The sequence below is a fragment of the Ranitomeya imitator genome, chromosome 3, assembly GCF_032444005.1.
Source record: "Ranitomeya imitator isolate aRanImi1 chromosome 3, aRanImi1.pri, whole genome shotgun sequence".
NCBI classification, from domain to species: domain Eukaryota; kingdom Metazoa; phylum Chordata; class Amphibia; order Anura; family Dendrobatidae; genus Ranitomeya; species Ranitomeya imitator.
Window position 1 is genome coordinate 441,070,715 of NC_091284.1, and position 19,701 is coordinate 441,090,415.

Sequence of the window (19,701 nt, forward strand, 5' to 3'; positions counted from 1 at the left end):
ATATACTACGTGGCTCTGTGCTGTATACTACGTAACTGGCCAATATACTACGTGGCTCTGTGCTGTATACTACTTCACTGTGCAATATACTATGTGGTTCTGTGCTGTATACTACGTCACTGGGCAATATACTACGTGGCTCTGTGCTGTATACTATGTCACTGGGCAATATACTACGTAACTGGGCAATATACTACGTGACTGGCCAATATACTACGTGGCTCTGTGCTGTACACTACGTGGCTCTATGCTGTAAACTACGTGGCTCTGTGCTGTATACTTCATGGCTCTGTGCTGTATACTACATCACTGGGCAATATACTACGTCACAGGGCAATATACTACATAACTGGGTAATATACTACGTGGCTGCGCAAAATACTACGTCACTAGGCAATATACTACACAACTGGGCAATATACTACGTGGCTGCGCAATATACTATGTCACGAGGCAATATACTACGTAACTGGGCAATATACTATGTCACTGGGCAATGTACTATGTGGCTGGGCAATATACTACGTCACTGGGCAATATACTACGTGACTGTGCAATATACTACGTGACTGTGCAATATACTATGTGGCTGGGCAATATACTACGTGGCTGGACAATATACTATGTGGTTGGGCAATATACTATGTGACTGGGCAATATACTACGTGACTGGGCAATATACTATGTGTCTGGGCAATATACTACGTGAATGGGCAATATACTACGTGAATGGGCAATATACTACGTGACTGGGCAATATACTACGTGGCTGGGCAATATACTACGTGACTAGGCAATATACTACATGGCTGGGCAATATACTACATGGGCTGTGCTATATACTACGTGGATATGCATATTCTAAAATACCCGATGCGTTAGAATCGGGCCACCATCTAGTTATACTATATGGAGGACTATGGAGAGTAGAGTTGAGCGACTTTTACTTTTTTAGGATCGAGTCGGGTTTCGCGAAACCCGACTTTCTCAAAAGTCAGGTCGGGTGAAATCGGCCGATTATTTCAAAAAGTCGGGGGGCCGACCGAAACACGAAACCCAATGCAAGTCAATGGGGAATCAAAGTCGGCAGTGAGTGGAGGACAGGAAAACACCTACAGTGCCCATTTTAATGCCAAAAACATCAATTCTTATTTTTAAGCTTGTCAATCTTAACTTACTTTATAATAATAGTTAGGCATTGAAAACAGGGGGGTCATTTGGCTAAAGTTGTGGGGGGTAGGGCTGGCTCAAAATTTTCATGGGCCCCGGAAACGCGGAATACGTCACAGCGGTGGAGCAGGGAGAGGTAAGTATTTTAACTTTGCAAGTGCTGTGATCCTGAGCAAGCAGGGGGGGCCCACTCATTGGCACTTGGCACTGGCACAGAGCCCCTCATAGTACGGCGGTGTGTTTGACAGCGGATGGCGCCTCCCACTGCCAGAGACAATTTTGCGTACTATGAGGAGCCCTGTGCCAGTGACGTCGCCAACGAGTATGCCCCCACCTGATGAAGGAACCTGCACTTTCATCTGCACCTTCCCCTTTGTCCCCGTGTAAGGTGGTATAGTATGCAGGAAGGGGAACATGACTTTCAGCAGGGTCAGATTCTGGCTGTGTAGAGTGCAAGGGGAATGTAGTGGTCTGGGTCAATGTACCAGCAGACTCATCCAGCAGTGGCTGGGCAATAGGCAGGATAAGGAGGAAACACAGATATAGGCCCAAATAATAAAGTAGGCTAAATGCAGTTCAAAATTGGCAACAGGACTAAACAGGCGTCATTGCTTTGTTCAGTGGAGGACAACTGTAATGAGTGGCGCAGACACAGTTTGTAGGCCCACAATAAAAAAAGTAGGCTAAATGCAGTTCAAAATTAGTAACAGGACTAAACCGGCGGCATTGCTTTGCTCAGTGGAGGACAACTGTAATGAGTGGCGCAGACACAGTTTGTAGACCCACAATAAAAAAAAGTAGGCTAAATGCAGTTCAAAATTGGAAACAGGACTAAACAGGCGGCATTGCTTTGTTCAGTGGAGGACAACTGTAATGAGTGGCGCAGATACAGTTAGTAGGCCCACAATAAAAAAGTAGGCTAAATGCAGTTCAAAATTGGTAACAGGACTAAACAGGCGGCATTGCTTTGTTCAGTGAAGGACAACTGTAATGAGTAGCGCAGACAGAGTTTGTAGGCCCACAATAAAAAAGTAGGCTAAATGCAGTCAGTTCAAAATTGGTAACAGGACTAAACAGGCGGAATTGCTTTGTTCAGTAGAGGACAACTGTAATGAGTGGCACAGACACAGTTTGTAGGCCCACAATAAAAAAGTAGGCTAAATGCAGTTCAAAATTGGTAACAGGACTAAACAGGCAGCATAGCTTTTTTAGTGGAGGACAACTGTAATGAGTGGCGCAGACACAGTTAGTAGGCCCAAAATAAAATAAAAAAGTTAGCTAAATGCAGTTCAAAATTGGTAACAGGACTAAACAGGCGGCATAGCTAGGTACTGGGTTGGACTCCTCTGCTGAGTAGCAGACAGTGGTAGTAGGCGCAAAGTATTAACTGGTCTAAATGGAGGCCAGGGCCCCTGTATATTTTAACTATCATCTATCATTTCAACAAATTTGTATTGGCAGTGCCATTGAAGGATTTAACAGCACAGACTACACAGTGGTGGAGCAGGGAGAGGTAAGTATTGCAAGTGGTAGAGCACTGTTCGAGCTGGGGGGGAACACTCTCTCATGGGCGGCGGTACTGGCACAGGGCCCCTCATATTACGACGGTGTGTCTGACGTTGGTTATGCACCAATACTGTCAGAGACACTTCATTGTACTATGAGGGACCCTGTGCCAGTGCCGTCACCCAAATGTGGGCGCACCCGCCTGTCCAGGCAAATGGCACTCGCACGGGTGCTTGCGCCAGGCGGTGACCAAGGCCGTATTTAGATTTTATGCTGCCCTAGGCACTTTTCGTGCTACCTCCACCATTGGTGAGTATGACTAATGCAGACAGTGTCAGCAGTGACTTAGGCTACTTTCACATCAGCGATTTTTACCATTTGCGTCAGATTCAGTAGTTTTTCTGCATCTGCCGTGTAACGCATCACTTACGGCAACACTGCGTTCAGTTTTATTCATTCCCTGTGGGGCTTGCAGACATGAGCCGTACTTGCGTTTTTGCCGCGATCCGGTAAATGCGGTACTTGCAGCAATGGAAAAAGAAACGCTGCTAGCAGTGTTTTTTTGTCTCATCTTAAGAGTAAAACCACAAGTGCTGCACATGTTCGCAAGTCCCATAGGGAATCAGTAAGGGGTTCAAATCTATGTATATGCCCATGTAGCTTTTTCAAAGACAATTCCAGCAATATTTTTACATGTTCAGTCAATTCATCTGAAATCGGTTTGCATACAAATGAGGGAGTAGATCTGTTACTCCAGCTCTATACCCCCTCAGTGCCATATTATATAGTATAGAACACAGCCACATAGTACATAGCACAGCCACTTAAAATAAGAGCCACGTAGTACATAGCAGCCATGTAGTATGTAGGAGCCACATAGTATATAGCAGCACGTAGTATATAGCACAGCCCATGCAATATATAACTCAGCCCACGTAATATATAGCACAGCCCACGCAGTATATAACACAGCCCATGCAGTATATAGTACAGCCCACGCAGTATATAACACAGCCCATGCAGTATATAGCACAGCCCATGCAGTATATAACACAGCCCACGCAGTATATAACACAGCCCATGCAGTATATAACACAGCCCACGCAGTATATAACACTGCCCATGTAGTATATAGCAGCCAGGCAGTATATAACACAGCCCACGCAGTATATAACACAGCCCAAGTAGTATAGTAGTGTGGGCACCATATCCCTGTTAAAAAAAAGAATTAAAATAAAAAATAGTTATATACTCACCCTTCGGCGTCCACCGAAGCTGTACCCATGCACGCGATGCTGCCGCCAGATTCCGTTCCCAGTGATGTATTGCGAAATTACCCAGATGACTTAGCGGTCTGCCGCCAGCTTCGTTCCCAGTAATGCATTGCGAAATTACCCAGATGACTTAGCGGTCTAGACCGCTAAGTCATCTGGGTACTTTCGCAATGCATCACTTGGAACGGAAGCTGGCGGCAGCATCGCGCGCATCGGTGGACAGAGGAAGGTGAGAATAGCACAATTTTTTGTAATTATTTTTAACATTTTATCTTTTTACTATTGATGCTGCATAGGCAGCATCAATAGTAAAAAGTTGGTGCAGGATGGGGCAACACACTGGCACTGACAGCTCCGCACACACATACAGCTCCACACACACACAGCACCCCACAGGCACACACACATACATACAGCTCCGCATACACACACACAGCTCCACAAGCATACAGCGCCACACACACACATACAGTGCTGCGCACACACATACAGCTCCAAACGAAGAAAAAATAGAAGTGCACTCAGCGGTCCTGAAATCACAATCTTTTAATCAGAACATGTGCAGGTAACTGAAGGGAGAACGTGGAACAGAAGGACGATGGCCGTTTCGCGCAACTGCACTTCTACGGGTCCATACAGCTCCACAAGCATACAGCGCCACACACACACAGCTCCACACACACATACAGCATCGCACACACATACAGCAACCCACAGACACACAGATACATACAGCTCCACACACACATACAGTGCCGCACATACAGCTCCACAAGCATACAGCATCACACACACACACACAGCTCTGCACAAACACACATACAGCTCCGTACACAAACACACAGCTCCGCACACACATACAGCTCCATGCACACACACAGCTCTGCACACACATAAACACATACAGCTCCGCTGCACACACACACACATACAGCCCCACACACATACAGCACTGCACAGACACACATATACATACAGCTCCACGCACACACACAGCTATGCACACACATACAGCACTGCACCGACACAGGTTCAGCTCCGCGCACACACTCACATACAGTTCCGCTGCCCACGCACACACACATACAGCTCCGCTGCCAGCACGCACACAGCCCCACACATGCAGCTCCGGAAACACACACACACATACAGCACTGCACAGACACACATACATACAGCTCCGCGCACACACACACATACAGCTCCGCTGCCCGTGCACGCACACACATACAGCTCTGCTGCCCGCACACACAGCCCTACACATGCAGCTCTGCACACACACACCATCGCACAGACACACACATACATACAGCTCCACGCACCCACACACACACATACAGCACCGCACAGACACAGACATACTTACAGCTCCGCGCACACACACACACATACAGCTCCGCTGCCCGCGCACGCACACACATACAGCTCCGCTGCCCACACACACAGACACACATACAGCACCGCACAGACACACACATACATACAGGAACGCACACACACACACCACCCCTGGCTCTGTTTGCTCCCAGGACCCAGATAGGGTGAGTGGGGGTGTATTATACACCACCCCCACCACTCACTCTCTGGATCCGTCTGCTGGGAGCAAAGATCAAACATATATCAAACATTCAAGGGCTGCTGTGTTTGCACGACTCCTCCAGCCTCAGGCACTACAGTCAGAAATGAGGCTGAGGAATGTGAGGGAAGGGAAGGGGTGAGGACCGTGAGGTGAGTCACAGACAGAGCCATGCAGCAGGCAACGCGCGGGCAGGAGCCAGGAGGGAGATCATTACAGAGACAGTACACTACTTACTGTGAATGCACTGCTCTACTGCGAGTCCTCCAGGGCAGCAATGTGTGTCCAGGAGAGGACCCAGGGTTGGGACACAGGGCGCCGCCTGTTGTGAATTCTGTGGCTGAATTCACTTCTGTGGTCACAAGTGGTATTGCAGTCTCTGGGCTTCCTCCCTCAGGTGTTTTGGTGAGCTCGTTGGCTGCCTTGCTATTTAGCTCCACCTGAGTCTGTCTTCCTTGCTCCTTGTCAATGTTCCAGTGTTGGATCTGAGCTACTGCATCTTTCCTTGGGCCTGCTGCTCTGCTAGATAAGTGCTTCTAGTTTGTTTTCTGTTTTTTCTGTCCAGCTTGCTATTAACTTTTGCTGGAAGCTCTGAGAAGCAAAGGAGTGCACCGCCGTGCTGTTAGTTCGGCACGGTGGGTCTTTTTGCCCCTTTGCGTGGTTTTCGTTTTAGGGTTTTTTGTAGACTGCATAGTTCTCTTTGCTATCCTCGCTCTGTCTAGAATATCGGGCCTCACTTTGCTGAATCTATTTCATTCCTACGTTTGTCTTTTCATCTTGCTAACAGTCATTATATGTGGGGGGCTGCCTATTCCTTTGGGGTATTTCTCTGAGGTAAGTCAGGCTTGTATTTCTATCTTCAGGCTAGTCAGCTCCTCAGGCAGTGCCGAGTTGCATAGGTAGTGATAGGCGCAATCCACTGCTGCTTATAGTTGTGTGAGGATAGATCAGGTACTGCAGTCTACAGAGATTCCACGTCTCAGAGCTCGTCCTATTGTTTTTGGTTATTGCTAGATCTCTGTATGTGCGCTGATTACTGCACGCTGTGTTGCCTGATTGCCAGCCATAACAGTACAAGGAGCCAAACCAATGATTCCCAATAGAGGGAAAAAAGAAACCCTGACAGCATTTTTTTTTCTTAGCTCTGTCTTCAGTCTTTTTTTTCCCCTAGACATTAGAGTGCTTCAGGACACAGCTGTAGACATGGATATTCAGGCTCTGTGCTCCTCAATGGATATTCTCGTTGTAAATGTACAAAAGTTTCAAGATACTATTGATCAGAAATCGATGCTAGAACCAAGAATTCCGATTCCTGATTTGTTTTTTGGTGACAGAACTAAGTTCCTGAGCTTCAGAAATAATTGTAAGCTATTTTTGGCCTTGAAACCTCATTCTTCTGGTAATCCTATTCAACAGGTTTTGATTATTATTTCTTTTTTGCGCGGCGACCCACAGGACTGGGCGTTTTCTCTTGCACCAGGAGATTCTGCATTGAGTAATGTTGATGCATTTTTCCAGGCGCTGGGATTGCTTTACGATGAGCCTAATTCAGTGGATCAGGCTGAGAAAAATCTGCTGGCTTTATGCCAGGGTCAGGATGATGTAGAAGTATATTGTCAGAAATTTAGGAAGTGGTCAGTACTCACTCTGTGGAATGAATCTGCACTAGCGGCTTTGTTCAGAAAGGGTCTCTCTGAAGCTCTTAAGGATGTAATGGTGGGATTTCCTATGCCTGCTGGTTTGAATGAGTCTATGTCCTTGGCCATTCAGATCGGTCGTCGCTTGCGCGAGCGTAAATCTGTGCACCATCTGGCGGTATTGTCTGAGAGTAAACCTGAGCCTATGCAGTGCGACAGGACTATGACTAAAGTAGAACGGCAAGAACACAGACGTCTGAACAGACTGTGTTTCTATTGTGGTGATTCTACTCATGCTATTTCTAATTGTCCTAAACGCACTAGGCGGTTCGATAGCTCTGCCGTTATTGGTACTGTACAGTCCAAATTCCTTTTGTCCATTACCTTAATGTGCTCTTTGTCATCGTATTCTGTCATGGCGTTTGTGGATTCAGGCGCTGCCCTGAATCTGATGGATTTGGATTATGCTAAACGTTGTGGATTTTTCTTGGAGCCTTTGCGGTGTCCTATTCCGTTGAGAGGAATTGATGCTACACCTTTGGCCAAGAATAAGCCTCAGTACTGGGCCCAGCTGACCATGTGCATTGCTCCTGCACATCAGGAAGTTATTCGCTTTCTGGTACTACATAATTTGCATGATGTGGTCGTGTTGGGGTTGCCATGGCTACAAACCCATAATCCAGTATTGGATTGGAACTCTATGTCGGTAACCAGCTGGGGTTGTCAGGGAGTACATGGTGATGTTCCATTTTTGTCTATTTCGTCATCCATTCCTTCTGACATCCCAGAGTTCTTGTCGGACTTTCAGGATGTATTTGAAGAGTCCAAGTCTGATGCCCTACCTCCGCATAGGAATTGTGATTGTGCTATCGATTTGATTCCTGGTAGTAAATTCCCTAAGGGTCGTTTATTTAATTTGTCCGTACCTGAACACACCGCTATGCGCAGTTATGTGAAGGAGTCCCTGGAGAAGGGACATATTCGCCCATCGTCGTCACCATTGGGAGCAGGGTTCTTTTTTGTAGCCAAGAAGGATGGTTCGCTAAGACCGTGTATTGATTACCGCCTTCTTAATAAGATCACTGTTAAGTTTCAGTATCCCTTGCCATTGATTTCTGACTTGTTTGCTCGGATTAAGGGGGCTAGTTGGTTTACTAAGATTGATCTTCGTGGTGCGTATAATCTGGTGAGAATCAGGCAGGGAGATGAATGGAAAACGGCATTTAATACGCCCGAGGGTCATTTTGAGTATCTGGTGATGCCGTTCGGACTTGCCAATGCTCCATCTGTTTTTCAGTCTTTTATGCATGACATTTTCCGTGAGTATCTGGATAAATTCTTGATTGTTTACTTGGATGACATTTTGATCTTCTCAGATGATTGGGAGTCTCATGTGAAGCAAGTCAGAATGGTTTTCCAGGTACTGCGTGCTAATTCCTTGTTCGTGAAGGGATCAAAGTGTCTCTTCGGTGTGCAGAAAGTTTCATTTTTGGGGTTCATCTTTTCCCCTTCTACTATCGAGATGGATCCGGTTAAGGTTCAGGCCATGCAGGATTGGACTCAGCCGACATCATTAAAAAGACTGCAGAAATTCCTGGGCTTTGCTAATTTTTATCGTCGCTTCATCTGTAATTTTTCTAGCATTGCCAGACCATTGACCGATTTGACCAAGAAGGGTGCTGATTTGGTTAATTGGTCTTCTGCTGCCGTGGAAGCTTTTCAGGAGTTAAAGCGTCGTTTTTGCTGTGCCCCTGTGTTGTGTCAACCTGATGTTTCTCTTCCGTTCCAGGTCGAGGTTGATGCTTCTGAGATTGGTGCAGGGGCGGTTTTGTCACAGAGAGGTTCTGGTTGCTCAGTGTTCAAACCATGTGCTTTCTTTTCCAGGAAATTTTCTGCTGCTGAGCGTAATTATGATGTGGGCAACCGAGAGTTGCTGGCCATGAAGTGGGCATTCGAGGAGTGGCGTCATTGGCTTGAGGGTGCTAAGCATCGCGTGGTGGTTTTGACTGATCATAAGAACCTTACTTATCTTGAGTCTGCCAAGCGCTTGAATCCTAGACAGGCCCGTTGGTCGTTATTTTTTGCTCGTTTTGATTTTGTGATTTCATACCTTCCGGGCTCTAAAAATGTGAAGGCGGATGCTCTGTCTAGGAGTTTTGTGCCCGACTCTCCGGGGTTATCTGAGCCGGCGAGTATCCTCAAGGAAGGAGTCATTGTGTCTGCCATCTCCCCTGATTTGCGGAGAGTGTTGCAGAAATTTCAGGCTAATAAACCTGATCGTTGTCCGGCCGAGAAACTGTTCGTCCCTGATAGGTGGACTAGTAAAGTTATCTCTGAACTTCATTGTTCGGTGCTGGCCGGTCATCCAGGAATCTTTGGTACTAGGGAGTTGGTTGCTAGATCCTTCTGGTGGCCATCTCTGTCGCGGGATGTGCGTGCTTTTGTGCAGTCCTGTGGAATTTGTGCTAGGGCTAAGCCCTGCTGTTCACGTGCCAGTGGGTTGCTTTTGCCCTTGCCGGTCCCGAAGAGGCCTTGGACACATATTTCGATGGATTTCATTTCTGACCTTCCCGTTTCTCAAAAAATGTCGGTCATTTGGGTGGTCTGTGATCGCTTTTCTAAAATGGTCCATCTGGTGCCCTTGGTTAAATTGCCTTCCTCCTCTGATTTGGTGCCTTTGTTCTTCCAGCATGTGATTCGTTTACATGGCATTCCTGAGAATATTGTTTCTGACAGAGGTTCCCAGTTTGTCTCGAGGTTCTGGCGAGCCTTTTGTGGTAGGATGGGCATTGACCTATCCTTCTCCTCGGCCTTCCATCCTCAGACTAATGGCCAGACCGAACGAACCAATCAGACCTTGGAAACATATCTGAGATGTTTTGTTTCCGCTGACCAGGATGATTGGGTGTCATTTTTGCCGTTGGCTGAGTTCGCCCTTAATAATCGGGCCAGCTCGGCTACCTTGGTCTCTCCATTTTTCTGCAATTCTGGGTTCCATCCTCGTTTCTCTTCAGGACAGGTTGAGTCTTCGGACTGTCCTGGTGTGGATTCTGTGGTGGACAGGTTGCAGCAGATCTGGACTCAGGTAGTGGACAATTTGACCTTGTCCCAGGAGAAGGCTCAGCTTTTCGCTAATCGCAGACGCCGTGTGGGACCCCGACTTCGTGTTGGGGATCTGGTTTGGTTATCTTCTCGTCATATTCCTATGAAGGTTTCCTCTCCTAAATTTAAACCTCGTTTTATTGGTCCGTATAGGATTTCTGAGATTCTCAATCCGGTGTCTTTTCGTCTGATCCTCCCAGACTCCTTTTCCATACATAATGTATTCCATAGGTCGTTGTTGAGGAGATACGTGGCACCTATGGTTCCATCTGTGGAGCCTCCTGCCCCTGTTTTGGTGGAGGGGGAATTGGAGTATATTGTGGAGAGGATTTTGGATTCTCGTGTCTCTAGACGGAAACTCCAGTATCTGGTCAAATGGAAGGGTTATGCTCAGGAAGATAATTCCTGGGTTTTTGCCTCTGATGTCCATGCCCCAGATCTTGTTCGTGCCTTTCATGTGGCTCATCCTGGTCGGCCTGGGGGTTCTGGTGAGGGTTCGGTGACCCCTCCTCAAGGGGGGGGTACTGTTGTGAATTCTGTGGCTGAATTCACTTCTGTGGTCACAAGTGGTATTGCAGTCTCTGGGCTTCCTCCCTCAGGTGTTTTGGTGAGCTCGTTGGCTGCCTTGCTATTTAGCTCCACCTGAGTCTGTCTTCCTTGCTCCTTGTCAATGTTCCAGTGTTGGATCTGAGCTACTGCATCTTTCCTTGGGCCTGCTGCTCTGCTAGATAAGTGCTTCTAGTTTGTTTTCTGTTTTTTCTGTCCAGCTTGCTATTAACTTTTGCTGGAAGCTCTGAGAAGCAAAGGAGTGCACCGCCGTGCTGTTAGTTCGGCACGGTGGGTCTTTTTGCCCTTTTGCGTGGTTTTCATTTTAGGGTTTTTTGTAGACTGCATAGTTCTCTTTGCTATCCTCGCTCTGTCTAGAATATCGGGCCTCACTTTGCTGAATCTATTTCATTCCTACGTTTGTCTTTTCATCTTGCTAACAGTCATTATATGTGGGGGGCTGCCTATTCCTTTGGGGTATTTCTCTGAGGTAAGTCAGGCTTGTATTTCTATCTTCAGGCTAGTCAGCTCCTCAGGCAGTGCCGAGTTGCATAGGTAGTGATAGGCGCAATCCACTGCTGCTTATAGTTGTGTGAGGATAGATCAGGTACTGCAGTCTACAGAGATTCCACGTCTCAGAGCTCGTCCTATTGTTTTTGGTTATTGCTAGATCTCTGTATGTGCGCTGATTACTGCACGCTGTGTTGCCTGATTGCCAGCCATAACAGCCGCCGCTCTCCACCTCAGCAGTCACAGTCACATTCCTCCGGGCACCAGTGAGGCTGTGAGCAGGGGGTCACTGTGTCTCAGCAGGGGGAGTAGGGAGAGTCGGCACCAGCACCACGTGTTCTGGCTGCCGCTCTGCTGCCCCCTGTCTTCAGGAAGGGACGCACAGGACTAGTATTTAAAAAAAAAGGAAAAAAAAACCTTGCTGAGGTGCCGCCCTCTCACCTGTCCCCGCCCTAGGCACGTGCCCTCAAGTGCCTAGTGGCAAATACGGCCCTGGTGGTGACCACGGCCCTGTGGGGGGAGTCAGCCCATTTAGGGAGGTATAAAAATGGCCTATGGTGGACATTCAGCAGCTGCAAATGGCGGAATTGGAGAAGTCAGTAAGAGGAAGCCAAAAGCAAGACATTTTCAGGCAAGCTACGTATCAGCAGGAGAAGGTGGGGCAAAATAATTTGAAATCCATGATTGGCTTAATCTTCCCTCCCTATCTATATCCCTTCTTCTGATGCAGCTGCGGCAACCTCTCCCTATGCTACAATCGGCAGAAGTAAGATGGCGGTCGGCGTGCACGCCCCTTTATAGCACCTGTGATGCCGCAGAAAGCAAGCCATTCACTGTCATGCCCTTCTCTAAGATGGTGGGGACCGAGACCTATGTCATCACGCTGCCCACACTCTGCATCCTCCTTCATTGGCTGAAAAATGGCGCTGAACGCGTCATACGAAACGTGACTTTGGCGTGAAGATTGACGACCTCATGACCGATCCCACACTAGGATCGGGTCGGGATCCTTGAAACCCGACTTTGCCGAAAGTCGGCGATTTTTGAATTTGTCCGATCCGTTTTGCTCAACCCTAATGGAGAGTATTATACAGGTGGGCCATTTATATGGATACACCTAAATAAAATGGGAATGGTTGGTGATATCAACTTCCTGTTTGTGGCACATTAGTACATGGGAGGGGGAACTGTTGTGAATTCTGTGGCTGAATTCACTCCTGTGGTCACAAGTGGTACTGCAGCTTCTGAGCTTCCTCCCTCAGGTGTTCTGGTGAGCTCGTTAACTGCTTCATTACTTAACTCCGCCTGATGCTGCTATCCTTGCTCCTTGTCAATGTTTCAGTGTTGGATCTGAGCTTCTCCTGATTGTTCCTGTGACCTGCTGCTCTGTATAGCTAAGTGCTTTTTGCTTTTTTGTTGCTTTTTTTCTGTCCAGCTTGTCTTTTGTTTTGCTGGAAGCTCTGAGACGCAAAGGGTGTACCGCCGTGCCGTTAGTTCGGCACGGTGGGTTTTTTTTTGCCCCCTTTGCGTGGTTTTGCTTTAGGGTTTTTTGTAGACTGCAAAGTTCGCTTTACTGTCCTCGCTCTGTCCTAGAATATCGGGCCCCACTTTGCTGAATCTATTTCATCCCTACGTTTTGTCTTTTCATCTTACTCACAGTCATTATATGTGGGGGGCTGCCTTTTCCTTTGGGGAATTTCTCTGGGGCAAGTCAGGCCTATTTTTCTATCTTCAGGCTAGCTAGTTTCTTAGGCTGTGCCGAGTTGCCTAGGTAGTTGTTAGGCGCAATCCACAGCCGCTTTTAGTTGTGTTTAGGATAGGATCAGGTGTGCAGTCTACAGAGTTTCCACGTCTCAGAGCTCGTTCTTGTATTTTTGGGTATTTGTCAGATCACTGTGTGCGCTCTGATCGCTAAGCACACTGTGTTTCTGGATTGCCTTCATAACACCTGTCATTAGCAAACATAACAGTACAAGGAGCCAAACTAATGATTCTCAATAGAGGGAAAGAAAAAGTTCTGACATCATTTTTTTTTTTTTCTGCTCTGTGTTCACTTTTTTTTTCCCCTAGACATTTGGGTGATTCTGGACACAGGTGTGGACATGGATATTCAGGGTCTGTACTCTTCAATGGATAATCTTGTTATAAATGTACAAAAAATTCAAGATACTATTGATCAGAAATCTATGTTAGAACCAAGAATTCCTATTCCTGATTTGTTTTTTGGAGATAGAACTAAGTTTCTAAGTTTCAAAAATAATTGTAAGCTATTTCTGGCCTTGAAACCTCATTCTTCTGGTAATCCTATTCAACAGGTTTTGATTATTATTTCTTTTTTGCGCGGCGACACTCAAGACTGGGCATTTTCTCTTGCGCCAGGAGACCCTGCATTGAGTAGTGTCGATGCGTTTTTCCTGGCGCTCGGATTGCTGTACGATGAGCCTAATTCAGTGGATCAGGCTGAGAAAAATTTGCTGGCTTTGTGCCAGGGTCAGGATGATATAGAAGTATATTGTCAGAAATTTAGGAAATGGTCAGTACTCACTCAGTGGAATGAATCTGCGCTGGCAGCTTTGTTCAGAAAGGGTCTCTCTGAGGCTCTTAAGGATGTCATGGTGGGATTTCCTATGCCTGCTGGTTTGAATGAGTCTTTGTCTTTGGCCATTCAGATCGGTCGACGCTTGCGCGAGCGTAAATCTGTGCACCATTTGGCGGTACTGCCTGAGGTTAAACCTGAGCCTATGCAGTGCGATAGGACTATGACTAGAGTTGAACGGCAGGAATACAGACGTCTGAATGGTCTGTGTTTCTACTGTGGTGATTCCACTCATGCTATTTCTGATTGTCCTAAGCGCACTAAGCGGTCCGCTAGGTCTGCCGTCATTGGTACTGTACAGTCCAAATTCCTTCTGTCCATTACCTTGATATGCTCTTTGTCGTCGTTTTCTGTCATGGCGTTTGTGGATTCGGGCGCTGCCCTGAATCTGATGGATTTGGATTATGCTAAACGTTGTGGGTTTTTCTTGGAGCCTTTGCGGTGTCCTATTCCATTGAGAGGAATTGATGCTACACCTTTGGCCAAGAATAAACCTCAATACTGGGCCCAGCTGACCATGTGCATGGCTCCTGCACATCAGGAAGTTATTCGCTTTCTGGTGTTGCATAATCTGCATGATGTGGTCGTGTTGGGGTTGCCATGGCTACAAACCCATAATCCAGTATTGGATTGGAATTCCATGTCGGTATCCAGCTGGGGTTGTCAGGGGGTACATGGTGATGTTCCATTTTTGTCGATTTCGTCATCCACCCCTTCTGAGGTCCCAGAGTTCTTGTCTGATTATCAGGATGTATTTGAAGAGCCCAAGTCCGATGCTCTACCTCCGCATAGGGATTGTGATTGTGCTATCAATTTGATTCCTGGTAGTAAATTCCCTAAAGGTCGATTATTTAATTTATCCGTGCCCGAACACGCCGCTATGCGCAGTTATGTGAAGGAATCCCTGGAGAAGGGACATATTCGCCCATCGTCATCACGACTGGGAGCAGGGTTCTTCTTTGTAGCCAAGAAGGATGGTTCGCTGAGACCGTGTATTGATTACCGCCTTCTTAATAAGATCACTGTTAAATTTCAGTATCCCTTGCCATTGTTATCTGACTTGTTTGCTCGGATTAAGGGGGCTAGTTGGTTCACTAAGATAGATCTTCGTGGTGCGTATAATCTGGTGAGAATCAGGCAAGGAGATGAATGGAAAACTGCATTCAATACGCCCGAGGGTCATTTTGAGTATCTAGTGATGCCGTTCGGACTTGCCAATGCTCCATCTGTGTTTCAGTCTTTTATGCATGACATCTTCCGTGAGTATCTGGATAAATTCCTGATTGTTTACTTGGATGACATTTTGATCTTCTCAGATGATTGGGAGTCTCATGTGAAGCAGGTCAGAATGGTTTTTCAGGTCCTGCGTGCTAACTCTTTGTTTGTGAAGGGATCAAAGTGTCTCTTCGGTGTGCAGAAAGTTTCATTTTTGGGGTTCATCTTTACCCCTTCTACTATCGAGATGGATCCAGTTAAGGTCCAAGCCATCCAGGATTGGATTCAGCCGACATCTCTGAAAAGTCTGCAAAAGTTCCTGGGCTTTGCTAATTTTTATCGTCGCTTCATCTGTAATTTTTCTAGCATTGCCAAACCATTGACCGATTTGACCAAGAAGGGTGCTGATTTGGTTAATTGGTCTTCTGCTGCTGTGGAAGCTTTTCAGGAGTTGAAGCGTCGTTTTTGTTCTGCCCCTGTGTTGTGTCAGCCAGATGTTTCTCTTCCGTTCCAGGTCGAGGTTGATGCTTCTGAGATTGGAGCAGGGGTGGTTTTGTCACAGAGAGGTTCTGATTGCTCAGTGATGAAACCATGTGCTTTCTTTTCCAGGAAGTTTTCGCCCGCTGAGCGTAATTATGATGTGGGCAATCGAGAGTTGCTGGCCATGAAGTGGGCATTCGAGGAGTGGCGTCATTGGCTTGAAGGAGCTAAGCATCGCGTGGTGGTATTGACTGATCATAAGAACTTGACTTATCTCGAGTCTGCCAAGCGCTTGAATCCTAGACAGGCCCGTTGGTCGTTATTTTTTGCCCGCTTCGACTTTGTGATTTCGTACCTTCCGGGCTCTAAAAATGTGAAGGCGGATGCTCTGTCTAGGAGTTTTGTGCCCGACTCTCCGGGTTTATCTGAGCCAGCGGGTATCCTCAAGGAAGGAGTCATTGTGTCTGCCATCTCCCCTGATTTGCGGCGGGTGCTGCAAAAATTTCAGGCGAATAAACCTGATCGTTGTCCAGCAGAGAAACTGTTCGTCCCTGATAGGTGGACTAATAAACTTATCTCTGAACTTCATTGTTCGGTGTTGGCTGGTCATCCTGGAATCTTTGGTACCAGAGAGTTAGTGGCTAGATCCTTCTGGTGGCCATCTCTGTCACGGGATGTACGTACTTTTGTGCAGTCCTGTGGGATTTGTGCTAGGGCTAAGCCCTGCTGTTCTCGTGCCAGTGGGTTGCTTTTGCCCTTGCCGGTCCCAAAGAGGCCTTGGACACATATTTCGATGGATTTCATTTCTGACCTTCCCGTTTCTCAAAAGATGTCAGTCATTTGGGTGGTCTGTGATCGCTTTTCTAAAATGGTCCATCTGGTGCCCTTGGCTAAATTGCCTTCCTCCTCTGATTTGGTACCTTTGTTCTTTCAGCATGTGGTTCGGTTGCATGGCATTCCTGAGAATATTGTTTCTGACAGAGGTTCCCAGTTTGTTTCAAGGTTCTGGCGAGCCTTTTGTGGTAGGATGGGCATTGACCTATCCTTTTCCTCGGCTTTCCATCCTCAGACTAATGGCCAGACCGAACGAACCAATCAGACCTTGGAAACATATCTGAGATGTTTTGTTTCTGCAGACCAGGATGATTGGGTGTCCTTTTTGCCGTTGGCTGAGTTCGCCCTTAATAATCGGGCCAGCTCGGCTACCTTGGTTTCTCCATTTTTTTGCAATTCTGGGTTCCATCCTCGTTTCTCTTCAGGACAGGTTGAGTCTTCGGACTGTCCTGGTGTGGATTCTGTGGTGGATAGGTTGCAGCAGATCTGGACTCAGGTAGTGGACAATTTGATCTTGTCCCAGGAGAAAGCTCAACTTTTCGCTAATCGCAGACGCCGTGTGGGTCCCCGACTTCGTGTTGGGGATCTGGTTTGGTTATCTTCTCGTTATATTCCTATGAAGGTTTCCTCTCCTAAATTTAAACCTCGTTTTATTGGTCCGTATAGGATTTCTGAGGTTCTCAATCCTGTGTCTTTTCGTTTGACCCTCCCAGACTCCTTTTCCATACATAATGTATTCCATAGGTCGTTGTTGCGGAGATACGTGGCACCTATGATTCCATCTGTTGAGCCTCCTGCCCCGGTTTTGGTGGAGGGGGAATTGGAGTATATTGTGGAGAAGATTTTGGATTCTCGTGTTTCTAGACGGAAACTCCAGTATCTGGTTAAATGGAAGGGTTATGCTCAGGAAGATAATTCCTGGGTTTTTGCCTCTGATGTTCATGCTTCCGATCTTGTTCGTGCCTTTCATGCGGCTCATCCTGGTCGGCCTGGGGGCTCTGGTGAGGGTTCGGTGACCCCTCCTCAAGGGGGGGGGTACTGTTGTGAATTCTGTGGCTGAATTCACTCCTGTGGTCACAAGTGGTACTGCAGCTTCTGAGCTTCCTCCCTCAGGTGTTCTGGTGAGCTCGTTAACTGCTTCATTACTTAACTCCGCCTGATGCTGCTATCCTTGCTCCTTGTCAATGTTTCAGTGTTGGATCTGAGCTTCTCCTGATTGTTCCTGTGACCTGCTGCTCTGTATAGCTAAGTGCTTTTTGCTTTTTTGTTGCTTTTTTTCTGTCCAGCTTGTCTTTTGTTTTGCTGGAAGCTCTGAGACGCAAAGGGTGTACCGCCGTGCCGTTAGTTCGGCACGGTGGGTTTTTTTTTGCCCCCTTTGCGTGGTTTTGCTTTAGGGTTTTTTGTAGACTGCAAAGTTCGCTTTACTGTCCTCGCTCTGTCCTAGAATATCGGGCCCCACTTTGCTGAATCTATTTCATCCCTACGTTTTGTCTTTTCATCTTACTCACAGTCATTATATGTGGGGGGCTGCCTTTTCCTTTGGGGAATTTCTCTGGGGCAAGTCAGGCCTATTTTTCTATCTTCAGGCTAGCTAGTTTCTTAGGCTGTGCCGAGTTGCCTAGGTAGTTGTTAGGCGCAATCCACAGCCGCTTTTAGTTGTGTTTAGGATAGGATCAGGTGTGCAGTCTACAGAGTTTCCACGTCTCAGAGCTCGTTCTTGTATTTTTGGGTATTTGTCAGATCACTGTGTGCGCTCTGATCGCTAAGCACACTGTGTTTCTGGATTGCCTTCATAACACCTGTCATTAGCAAACATAACAGGGAACACTTTTCAAGATGGGTGGTGACCATGGCGGCCATTTTGAAATTGGCAAAGTAAAGTTGGATCCAAAAAGGCAGACTTCAAAATAGTCGCCATGGTCACCACATCTTGAAAAGTTTTTCCCCTCCCCTATACTAATGTGCCACAAACAGGAAGTTGATATCACCAACCATTCCCATTTTATTTAGGTATATCCATGTAAATGGCCCACCCTGTACTATGTGGAAGATGATGGGGTGTATTATACTAACCAAGTAAAATGCTGCCTATTCATCAAATCATTGGATTTTGCTTATGCCGAATCATTGTACTCAGCAGCACATTGCCTGGTGAAAACTGCAGGTATGCTGCTGAAAACATGATACTGAATGGGGACAGATTGATCTACTAGTGATCGTCCTGTGCCCATCATCCTTCCTCAACCAGTGTAGAGAGGCTGGGAAACAAACATTGACTCACTTCAATATTGTCGTCACGCTTGTTTAACAGACAGAACTCAGCTCATGTAAATACAACTGAAATGTGTGATGGTCCAATATTTTAGCATTTGGGGCCCTATTTTAATCTTTTGTCCAGGGCCCGACTTTGTATAAAACTGGCCCTGTATACACAGCACATCTATTGCATAGGATTTACCAGATGCTCTTTAACCTCTTCACCCTGATACCTGTTTTCACCTTCCTGACCAGGCCAATAGTTTTAGTTCTGACCACTATCAATTTATGAAGTTATAACTCTGGAATGATTCAATGGATCCCACTGTTTCTGAGACTGTTTTTTGTGACATATTGTACTTCATGATAGTGGTAAAAAATTTCTTTGATATGACTTGCATTTATTTGTGAAAAAAAATGGAAATTTGGCAAAAATTGTGAAAATTTCGCAATTTCCAAACTTTTAATTTTTATGCCCTTAAATCAGAAAGTCATATCATACAAAAGATTTATTAAATAACATTTCCCACGTGAAAACTTTACATCAGCACAATTTTTGAAACATAATTTTTTTTTGTTAGGAAGCTATAAGAGTTAAAACATTTTAGGGACTTCTCATTTTTACAACAAAATTTGCAAACCATTTTTTTAGGGACCACCTCACATTTACTTTTATTTCACAAAAATTTCCTTTTAGACCTAATATTTTTATAGTTTTGCAATGGAAACAGGAGAAAATGGACCATAGAACTTGTTGTGCAATTTCTTCTGAGCATGCTGATACCCCATATGTGGGGGAAATCTACTATTTGGGCATATGGCAGGGCTTGGAAGGGAAGGAGCGCCATTTCACTGTTTGAATGTAAAATCTGCTGGCATAATTAGCGGATGCGATGCCATGTCATGTTTGGAGAGCCATTGATGTGCCTAAACAATGGAAACAACCAAGAAGTGACACCATTTTGGAAATTAGACCACTTAGGGGACTTATCTAGATGT